Source organism: Hibiscus syriacus, unplaced genomic scaffold, assembly GCF_006381635.1.
Source record: "Hibiscus syriacus cultivar Baekdansim isolate YM2019G1 unplaced genomic scaffold, ASM638163v2 tig00002237_pilon, whole genome shotgun sequence".
Taxonomy (NCBI): domain Eukaryota; kingdom Viridiplantae; phylum Streptophyta; class Magnoliopsida; order Malvales; family Malvaceae; genus Hibiscus; species Hibiscus syriacus.
In genome coordinates, this window is record NW_024061918.1 from 2,384,311 (window position 1) to 2,395,563 (window position 11,253).

Genomic DNA, 11,253 nt, shown 5'->3' on the forward strand with positions numbered 1-11,253 from the left:
TCAGAGGTGTCATCTTCTTCTTTTTTCTATTCTTTTTGGCCTTCTTTACTGGCATTTGAGCCTCCTCTATGCCCATTTTCTTTGAGTCCGGCTCCACTTTCGTATTAGAAGTTTCACCCTTAACTTCTGCTTTTCCCAGTATGATCTCCGTAGCATCTTTTGGAATCTTACTTGATTTTTGGAGTTAACTTGAATTACCACATCCCCTAACAGGTTCTTGATCAGTTGCTATCATCACATTGGCTGCACCACTAACATTCAGATTCTCACCTGAAGTCTTCATCTGTTCTTGATCATTTGCTATCATCACATTGGTTGCACCACTAACATTCAGATTCTCACCCGAAGTCTTCATATTTTCTTGTGTAATAGGGTCATCTGATGATTTCTCCCCATATATCACTGTAATCATCACGCTCATCAACTTGGACATCTGTCCCATGGATTCAACTTGGAACTTCCTTGCTTCATCAATCATTTCTTGTTGGGTCCTTACAAGCTATTCTTGAATTCTCTCGATCTTACTAACTCGTGCTAAGATCTCATTCATTGTTGTCTATCTTTCCAGAAACACGTCTCAGGGTAACTTCAATTTGCTTCCAGAGCTTCTGTCACATTATCTTTCATGAGTTACTCTCACGTTTTCATGATTGATGCGTGTAAAAATGCTTAAATTAAAGCGATGCAAATGCAAATGTGGATGCAAAATGCAAATGCAAAAGGTGTTAATTCCAAAAGTGACCACTATATAACAACCTTCATTTAGACAACAAGATTTCATTACACCATGTAATCAAAATACAATTGTGATTCTTCATTTCCTTGAACCGTACTCTTCATGGAATCTGACATTGCATCTCCAAAATGGTCAGCGTATTTTATCACATTTGATGAAATCGATTGTCCTTGAATTGAATCTTGGGATCTCCATCTCCACTTTCAATGGAAAGTGCTCTTCACGTCTTTGTGAAGGGTCTTCTCATCCTTGGCATTACTGTATCTATCTCCTGAGGGAACATCTTCAGGATGTCTTTCTTTGTGGATCAGTCTTCAATCAGTTTCAAATTTCTTCATTCATTGGATGTCCTTTTTCATGAATCGTTCTTCAGTCAAGTTCAAATTTCTTCATTCATCGGATGTCATTCTTCATAAATCATCTGAACGCCTCTGGATCTCCCGATTTTGATTACATGGTTAAGAATTTCTTGTCTCATTATGACCAGCCTTCTTATTAGTCAATCACTTGTGAATTAACACCTTTGGATGAAGAAGATGCAAATGCAATAAATCCAAAATAAAACAGACATAAAACAAAAATGGGTTAATATACATAATATAAACAACAAAATAATAAGTATCAAAGTCATTAAATAAAACCTACCCTCACATGCTGGCTACCCAATCATGCTTTAGCAAATCCTACGCAACATGATATCTACCCCCATGCCTTGTCATTCACAAAAAATCCTAACCGCATGATATCTAATTCGTATGCTTGTTCGAGAAAAATAATCCTAGCCGCATGATTTCTAGTTCGCATACATGATCAAAAAATAAACCTAACCACATGATTTCTAGTTCGCATGCTTGTTCGAGAAGAAAAGAAAAAAAAATAAACCTAACCACATGATTTCTAGTTCGCATACATTTATTCAAAAAACGAAATTAAATGACTCAAAAAGCTTTTCCTTGTGTTCCCTCCTCACGGGACTCTTAAGGTTCGGGTTAGGCTCGACCTAAATTTGGGCTCTATATTCACTATATGCTGAGTTCAGTTCTAAAGTAATAGGTTCTCGAATTGTCCTTGTCGGTGTCCCCTTGGGCTACCGAACCCTCAATCCTGGCCCATCACAGGCTTTAGGGGATCGAGTTCAATTTCGAGGGAACACACCTCCTTATGTCCATGCGGAGGTGAATACCATCACGAGGACCATAAGGCGTGAGCTCTAGGAGCGATCCACTATCCAATGCGGAGGTGAAAACCACACAAGGGCATAGTCTCTCACTCATACTTAATTAGGATGGAGCGGGGTTTTAGCTCATGTCATGAAAATGCAACTGTGCAGTGTGTGAGGAAAAGCGAAAACACACACAATAAAAACACTCAAAAATCAATTCTCAATTCACAAATAATCTGAAACCATTAACAAACATATCAGTACAACTATTTATTGATTAATTAAATTATAAACAAAAAAAATATTAAAACCAAACAAGGGATAAAAAAAAACCAAATTAAAACGAATTTATAATTTTCAATTGCAAAGACAATTAATTAATCGACTATCGGCTTGACTCTCTAAAAAAGTCCCCAGTGGAGTCGCCAAACTGTCGAAACGATTTTTCCTTAAGGGTGAAAAAACGAGATTTTGAAAAACCACATTAATTTTTAATTTACCTCTTTCAATTGATTTTTAATTTAAAAACAAATGCGATTTAAAAACCTCTCGTTTCGAAAAATTTGAAATTCTCTTTTCGTTAAAAACATATTGTACAAAGAGTCGCCACCAATATTTGATTAGGTGTGATTAGGCATCCAAAAATGTATTGTTATTTTAAATAAAATAAATAATAAAAAATTAATTTTAATTAAAATAACAAATTAAGGTATGCATTACCAAAATCCAAGTTCGGGAGTCGGTTACGTGCGGGGAAGGATTAGCGCCCCCACAATGCCCTAAAACAGTACCTAATCGATTAATTAATGTCTTTACATTGAACTTTACTAATTCAAACTTAATTTGATTTTTGATCCCATAAAACAAAGATGTAAATTTAAAAACATTCAAAAGCACTCAAATAAATTAAACTAAAATTACCAAGTTGTTTTACAAAGATAAAGAATGTTCGATTATTTACAAATATCGAGATCAGATCTTAAACGTTATAACAACCTTTTCTCGATAAATTTAAATAAACGAACATTTCCTTTTCTTTTGTTCCCAAATTTTAAGTGACGAATCGATTTTTTAGTTTCACTTTTGGTATATACTTTTAATTTAAAATAGTCAAAATGACTCTCTAATCAGTTAAGACAAGCCACTCAAGACAATTTTAAATTAAAAGGGTATTACCCTTAGTCCGATTATGTATTTATAAGTCGAGTTATGCACATAAGGGTATCATACAAATCCGATGAATAAAGGACATAAAACCTAATCTATATGTTAATGTGAATGCACACATATACACAGTATTTCAGAACAAGTTTAGATGATAAAATGAATTAACAGGTACATTTGGTCTTAATAAATTAAATAGAACATCATACCCCATTTAATTGAAAAGAAATTAAGGACGATTAAACGCTGATAAATTAATACTTTTGTTGAGTTAATCGATCGACGAAATTAGCCAAGAGGGGGGGTGAATTGGCAATTAAAAATTCGGTGGAAGCTTTTGCAGAAAATTGAAAAGATTTGCACAGCGATTTAGAGTGGTTCGACTTTCTCAATCAAAGTCTACGTCCACTACCTTAGCTATCCACACTAAGGATTTTCCAACAAATTCACTAATTTGTTCTTTCTTTTGAGGCCAAAGAGATAACCTTACAACACCCTCAAGAATATACCCTAATTCTTGAGAACACTCTTTTCCCAAAGAGAAGATTACAAATTTGCAAACTTACAAGGAAAACCTCACAAGGTAAGATGTTTGCACAATTCTAGAACAAGAAAAGAACACTCAAAGATAATTACAAATGATCACAAATGGTGTTCTTGAAAGCAAAATGAATATTGAAAGGAAAATTGGCTTGATTTGCACAAACTTGGTGTTTGATGTTTTCTCTCTTGTTTCTCTATGATTTCTTGTTGATCAAGGGTTTCAGAACTTGTTTAAATACACCTTGAATCACTTCTGAACGTTGGGGATAATTAATGAAGATAATATAGCCGTTTTAGTGTGAAAACAATTAATAAAACAGCTTGGAGCGTGGGGGGAATCGGTTCCTCCTCATAGGGAATCGGTTCCCTAAGTGTAAAATTCAAATATTTCGACCGTTGAACAGGGGGGAATCGGTACCCCCTATGGGGGAATCGGTTCCCTCCGAGCATTCTGGAAATCTCGGAGCCAAACCATTCAGGGGGGGAATCGGTACCCCCTTGGGGGGGGAATCGGTTGCCTCTGAGCAATCTGGAATTTTTGGCTTTGAAATGGTTCGAAATACTTTGAAAGATTATTTTGAAATTGTTTTAAGATTAAAACTTAATTTTACACTTAAGTAAGGATTAAAAATGATTTTTGAAATATTTTGAGTAATGTTTTGATATTCGAATAATTATATCGAATATACTTAGAAAATCATTTTGGAAAATCTTAAAATTCATTTAACTTAATTTGTTATATCGAAATATCAAAATGTTTTCAACAATCTCCCCCTTTTTGATATAACAAAACATTTAAGTAATTTTAAGATTTTGAAATCAAGTTTTGAAATTACTCCCCCTTACTTTAACACTTCTCCCATTTATCATTTTAAAAAAACACTTAAAAACACACACTTAAAAACACACTTCTCCCCCTTTTTGTTAAATCAAAAAGAGATTCAAATAAACGTGAAAAATATTTAGCTAATTGATTAGGTATATGTATGCATAAGCTGCTAAGATCACAATCAAGAGAATCGTTAGCCATTAGTTCCATAATCAATATTCATAAACAATGTGATATGGTAAAATTGGTCATATTGCTAATAATGATGTAAATGATGCAATAATGAATAAATCACACCAAACCTATAAGTTCACACCATCCATAAATTCAAACAAATTCACAATCCACAAATTCAAACATTTCAAAATATTCAAAATGTTAAAACAATAAGTTTGGAAAGTAAAACATTTAATCACATATCCGGATCAGGAGGAAGAAAACGAGCTCGCATAGCGGCCATTTCGTTAGTGAGGTCATTAATACGTGCCTTGGTTGCTTCATTATTTGCACGCATTTCCCGAAGAATTTCTAATTGTTGAGCTCCCACTGTGGATAAATGGGACTCTATAGAATTAAAGCGCGAATCCATGGTCGCATATCGGTAATCAAATGTCTCCATAAAAGATTGAAAATATGGAGGCATTTGAGTTGATTGTTGTGCTTGCTCTTCGGGCTGCTCCTCGGGCTGCTCAGGTTCATCTTCAGCTTCATCGATGTCTCGCATTAATTGCTCGAGATCTTCGTCAGCTTCGGGTGGAGCTTGTGAAGAATTAGCTCCCGGAGTAGTTGCAGAAGATCGAACCCATTCACCGGTTTCTTTATTTTTGACCCATCCCGCTCTTGTTAAAGAAAGAAGATTGATTTGTTTCTTAAGAGGAAAAGAGACATCTAGACCAACTCAAAGCTCGGCTTTAGAAAAGAGATTACTAAGGATACAACCGTAAACTAGTGAAGAACAGAGTTTCTTATTTGGCACTAGGTTAACGGTTTCAACGATCTCAGCAAAGATAATATCGGAAAGGTTTATTTTTATGTTGTGTTCAAAACAATGCAACCACCAAAGGTCTAAAGCTCTAAGAGTAGAATAATGACCCCCGGATGGTCGAAACCACCAAGTGATCATGAGATGAAGAAAACGCTCATGAAGATCTAGAACACTTGCACTATCATTCCGTTTATATCGTGAGCCTAAAACTTGTTTTTCATTTGATAAACCTTCATTATCCAAGCCTAAGGTATTGGCTATGTAATCCGGATCAAGATGGAAATATTGACCTAGGAGGTAGGAATGTACTCCTATGGTTTTGGTCTTGTCACGATTTTTGATACAAACGGCATTACAGTAGAAGATACGAACAAGTTGATGATAGACAACGGGTTCAAGTTCGAAAAGTTTATCAAAATTCCATTCGTGCAAGATAGGGAGATATTTAAAGTTAATAGCAACCATAGTTTGAAGAGATGGGATACGTTCTTCCCTAATCTTATACGCGTCAAAATATTGGTAAAACCAATAACGATAATCTTTAGGACCTGGTTGATTGAAACAAGAATTTTGGATAGTCAAGTTAGGATCCAGATTTGGAATAGGATTTTGAGGAATAGGAGGAGGATTTGGAGGTGGATTTGGTTGACGGTGTGAACGACTAGATGAAGACCTAGCACGTTTAGGATTAGACATGGTGAAGGAAATCGGAATTGATTGGATAACCTGCAATTTTAAAAACAAATGTATGCAATTAAATTAATCCCAAAACTCAATTGAGTCCTCAATATTTCAAGTTTCTCTAAATCAATCCTAATGGGCAAAGTTTTTGAAAAACTTTTGAAAAATATGGTTTTGAGAAACAATATATGTATAGTTTTCATAACAACAACATAATTTAATCAAAACACAATAATTTGAAAATTAACAATTTTTTTTATTTCGAAAATTTAAAAAATTTTGGAAAATTCTTGTGTTTTTGATGAAATTAGTTGTAACATCTAGTTTCTAATCATTAAACAATCAATGCCCGATCATTATTTCAACCTAGAACTAATTAAAACTAATCCTATGTTCAAAAACAATGAAATAGAGAGTTTAGAAAAATTTACCTTGAAAGATGAAGATTGAGGGGATTTAGATGTTTGCACGATTTTAATGACTCCAACAGGTTTAGAAGATGATATTTGAAGCGATTTCCGATTAATATCGTTGATTTGAGGTAAGAAAGGAGATAGAGAGAGAGTTTGGTCGGTAAGGAAGAAAATGGAGGGTTTTTGCGTGTTTTGAAGGGTTTTGCCCGATTTTAACAGAACCCCAGGGGGGGTATCGATTCCCCTGTGGGGGGATCGGTTCCCCTTCAAAGGGGGAATCGGTTCCCTCATGGGGGAATCGATTCCCTCTGCACCAAAATGCTAAAATCCGATTTTAAACACCCAAAATGCTAAATTAATTTTCTCTAGTGGTATTGGAAACTCATATATTGAAAAATAATTATGTTCAAACAATTAAATTAATCTTTAATTGATATTTGAACATAAAATTAATTTTTCATCAAGAATCATAAACTCCCCCTAATTAATAGCAATGAATGCAATCAAAAAATTACTATTATGAGCATTTTTCAGTATTTATTAAAAGTGTTAAAAAAATATTTCTAAACACTAAGTGAAGATAGGTTGGTCAAACCTAATTCTCTCCTAAGTGTCAAAAATCTTTCCTTGTCTAAGGGTTTTGTAAAGATATCCGCTAATTGATGCAAAGTATCAACATATTCTAGAACTACATCTTCCTTAGTGACATGGTCTCTAATGAAGTGATGTCTTATTTCAATGTGCTTAGTTCTAGAGTGTTGGATGGGATTTTTAGTGAGACAAATAACACTAGTATTGTCACACTTGATAGGAATGGTACCTACTTCAATTCCATAATCAAAAAGTTGTTGTTTCATCCATAAAACCTGTGCACAACAACTACCGGCCGAAATGTATTCCGCTTCAGTGGTAGATAATGCAACACAATTTTGCTTCTTTGAAAACCAAGAAATCATCATATTTCCAAGGAATTGACAAGTATCGGAGGTGCTTTTCCTATCTAATTTGCATCCTCCATAATCCGCATCAGAAAAGGCATGCAAGCTAAAGCTAGAGTCTCTAGGATACCAAAGTCCTAAACTAGGAGTGTCCTTAAGGTATCTAAAGATTCTCTTAACAGCTAGTAAATGTGATTCCTTAGGACATGATTGAAATCTAGCATATAAGCAAACACTAAACATAATGTCCGGTCTACTTGCAGTTAGATAAAGCAAAGAGCCAATCAATGACCTATATAATTTAACATCTACATATTTACCTCCTTCATCTAAGTCAAGCTTTGTTGAAGAGCTCATTGGAGTGTCATGAGGTTTCCCATTTTCCAGTCCAAACTTCTTGAGCATATCTTTGACGTACTTAGCTTGATTAATGAAGATGCCATCTTTTCTTTGCTTTATTTGGAGTCTCAAGAAAAATGAGAGCTCCCCCATCATGCTCATCTCAAACTCACTTTGCATTAGCTTAGAAAATTCTTGGCAAAGAACATCATTAGTAGAACCAAATATTATATCATCAACATAAATTTGAACTACTAATAAATCTTTACCTTTATGCTTTAAAAACAATGTAGTGTCAACCTTTCCTTTTAAAAAACCTTTTCAATTAAAAAATTTGAAAATCTTTCATACCAAGCTCTAGGAGCTTGTTTTAAACCATAAAGAGCTTTTGTCAATTTAAGAACATGATCTGGAAATTTTGAATCTTCAAAACCTGGAGGTTGTTCCACATACACTTCTTCTTTTATAAAACCATTTAAAAATGTACTTTTAACATCCATTTGATATAATTTAAATTCATGAAAACATGCAAATGCTAATAACATTCTAATTGCTTCCATCCTAGCTACGGGAGCGTATGTTTCATCATAGTCTATGCCCTCTTCTTGAGTATACCCTTGAGCAACAAGTCTAGCCTTGTTTCTCACTATATTACCACTCTCATCAAGCTTATTCCTAAATACCCATCTAGTACCTACTGTAGATTTATTACTAGGCCTTTCAACTAATGTCCATACTTTACTTCTCTCAAATTGATTTAACTCTTCTTGCATAGCCATAATCCAATGTTCATCATTTAATGCTTCTTTAATATTCTTAGGCTCTATGCATGAGATAAATGCAACATAATTACAAATATTTCTAAGAGAAGATCGAGTTGTTACCCCTTTTGATGGATCACCTATAATTTCACCATCCTTGACATAGTTGTACTCTCTTGGATAAGATACTTCCCTTTCTTCAATGGTTGGATTCTCAAGAGGATCATGAGTTTCCTCATTTTTCGTTTCTTCATTTGATGATGGTTCTCCAACTTCATGTCTAACGTTATTTGTATTTATAACACCTATATCATCATTCACACAAGAATCCTTCCTCGGAAGGGGATTATCATCGAAAACAACATGTATAGACTCTTCTACAACTAAAGTTCTTTTATTAAATACATGATAGGCTTTAGAATTTAAGGAATAACCCAGAAAAATTCCTTAATCACTTTTAGCATCAAATTTGCCAAGGTTTTCTTTACCGTTGTTTAAAACAAAACATTTACATCCAAAAGGATGAAAATAACTAATGTTAGGCTTTTTATTTTTGAAAATTTCATATGGAGTTTTCTTTAAAATTGGCCTAATCATTACTCGATTTACAACATAATAAGCGGTATTTGTGGCTTCCGCCCAAAAATATTTTGGCAAATTATTTTCACAAAGCATGGTTCTAGCCATTTCTTCTAAAGTTCGATTTTTCCTCTCAACAACTCCATTTTGTTGAGGGGTTCTAGGTGCTGAAAAATTATGACTAATACCATTAGAATTACAAAATTCAATAAATCCAAGATTTTCAAATTCAGTGCCATGATCACTCCTAACACTAGTTATAGAGTAACCCTTTTCATTTTGGATTATTTTTGAAAATGTGATGAACTGTTCTAATGCTTCATCTTTAGTACTTAAAAATAGAACCCAAGTATATCTAGAATAGTCATCTACCAAGACAAATGCATATTGTTTTCCACCCAAGCTAGTAGTTCTAGTTGGCCCAAAAAGATCTACATGGATCAATTGTAATACTCTACTAGTTGATACATCATTAATGGATTTAAAAGAAACACGCTTTTGTTTTCCTTTAGCACAAGCATCACATATTTTATCATTATCAAATTTAAGCTTAGGCAACCCTCGAACTAAATCACCTTGAATTAGCCGTTGCAAAACACTCATACTAGCATGTCCTAGTCTCCTATGCCATAACCAACTATCATGTTCATCTTTAGCAACTAGGCATAAATTAGTCATATCAAAAGAATCTAAATGCACCATGTAAATGTTCCCTATTCTATGAACAACAAGCATAATCCGATTAGATACAATGTCAATGACTTTACAACCATTAATTTCAAATAAGACATTGAATCCTTTATCGCATAATTGACTAATACTCAATAGATTATGCTTTAATCCATTAACATATAAAACATTCTTAATTTGTATGGAAGAGGTATTACCTATTGTACCAATACCTTCAATGTGACCTTTTGAATTGTCTCCAAAAGTCACTTCTCCTCCATTTTTGGCGTTAAGCTCAATGAACCGGCTTTTGTCTCCGGTCATATGTCTTGAGCATCCACTATCAAGGTACCATGAATTTGAATTTGTTTCCCGTGCCTTGTAGCAATGCTCCTTTCCCTACAAACATAGATTAATTTTTGATTTTTGGTACCCAAATTCTTTTGGGTCCATATTCATTAGTTTCCAAAATCCTAGTCCCCTTAGGTATCCATTTGTGTAGGATATTTTTATATTTAGTAGTAATGAGTTCTTTAGGAACCCACATACTTCTAACGATTTTTCCATTAGAGGTTCTTTGGGGACCTCTATGATTGTAGTTTCTAAAACTTTTTCTAACAAAGTTGGATTTTGAATTTCCACCTTTTTCAAAATGTTTTGTTCCAACTTTATCAAAAGAAGTTTTAAGATCATCAATTTTCTTTTGATGATCATCATTGATCTTTGAAAGTAAATTTTCCAAATATAAATTTTTCTTTTCAAACTCTTCTAGTTTGATTTGCAAGTCTTTGATTTTACTTTCAAGATCGTTGTTGGTTTTGGATATGAGTTTGTTTTCATTTTTCAATTTTGAAACATCATTTTATATTTTAAAAATAAGTTCTCATAATCCGAAGCCAACCCATTATATTCCTCTAATAACTCATCATAGGATAAATCATCAAAATCGGATGAGTTAGAGGTTACCTTAGAATCTTCCCCAAATGCCATCAAGCACAAGTTAGCTACTTCTTGTTCCTCTTCATTGGAACTTTCTTCATCGCTCCATGTAGCCACATGAGCCTTGTGCTTATTCTTTGATTGACCATTTTTCTTCAATTGTGGGCAATCATATTTAACATGCCCTAGCTTTTTGCATTCGTAGCAAATGATTGGGTCCTTCTCTTTCGGTTCATTTTTGAGGCCTTCATTTCGTTTGAATTTTCTTCCTCGATAAGGTCTCATCATTTTTCTGAACCATTTGGCAAACAATGCCATTTCCTCGTCATCGTCATCGTTATTCGAATCACTCTCATCTTTTGTGGATTTGAGAGCAACTCCAATGTTTTTCTTCTTCTCCTTCTCCTTTGCTGTCTCGTCAATTTTGTCGAGGTCCACCTCATCTTCGAGCATCATTTCATGAGTGAGGAGTGACCCAATTAGCTCTTCAAGAGTTAAGGACGTTAAGTCCTTAG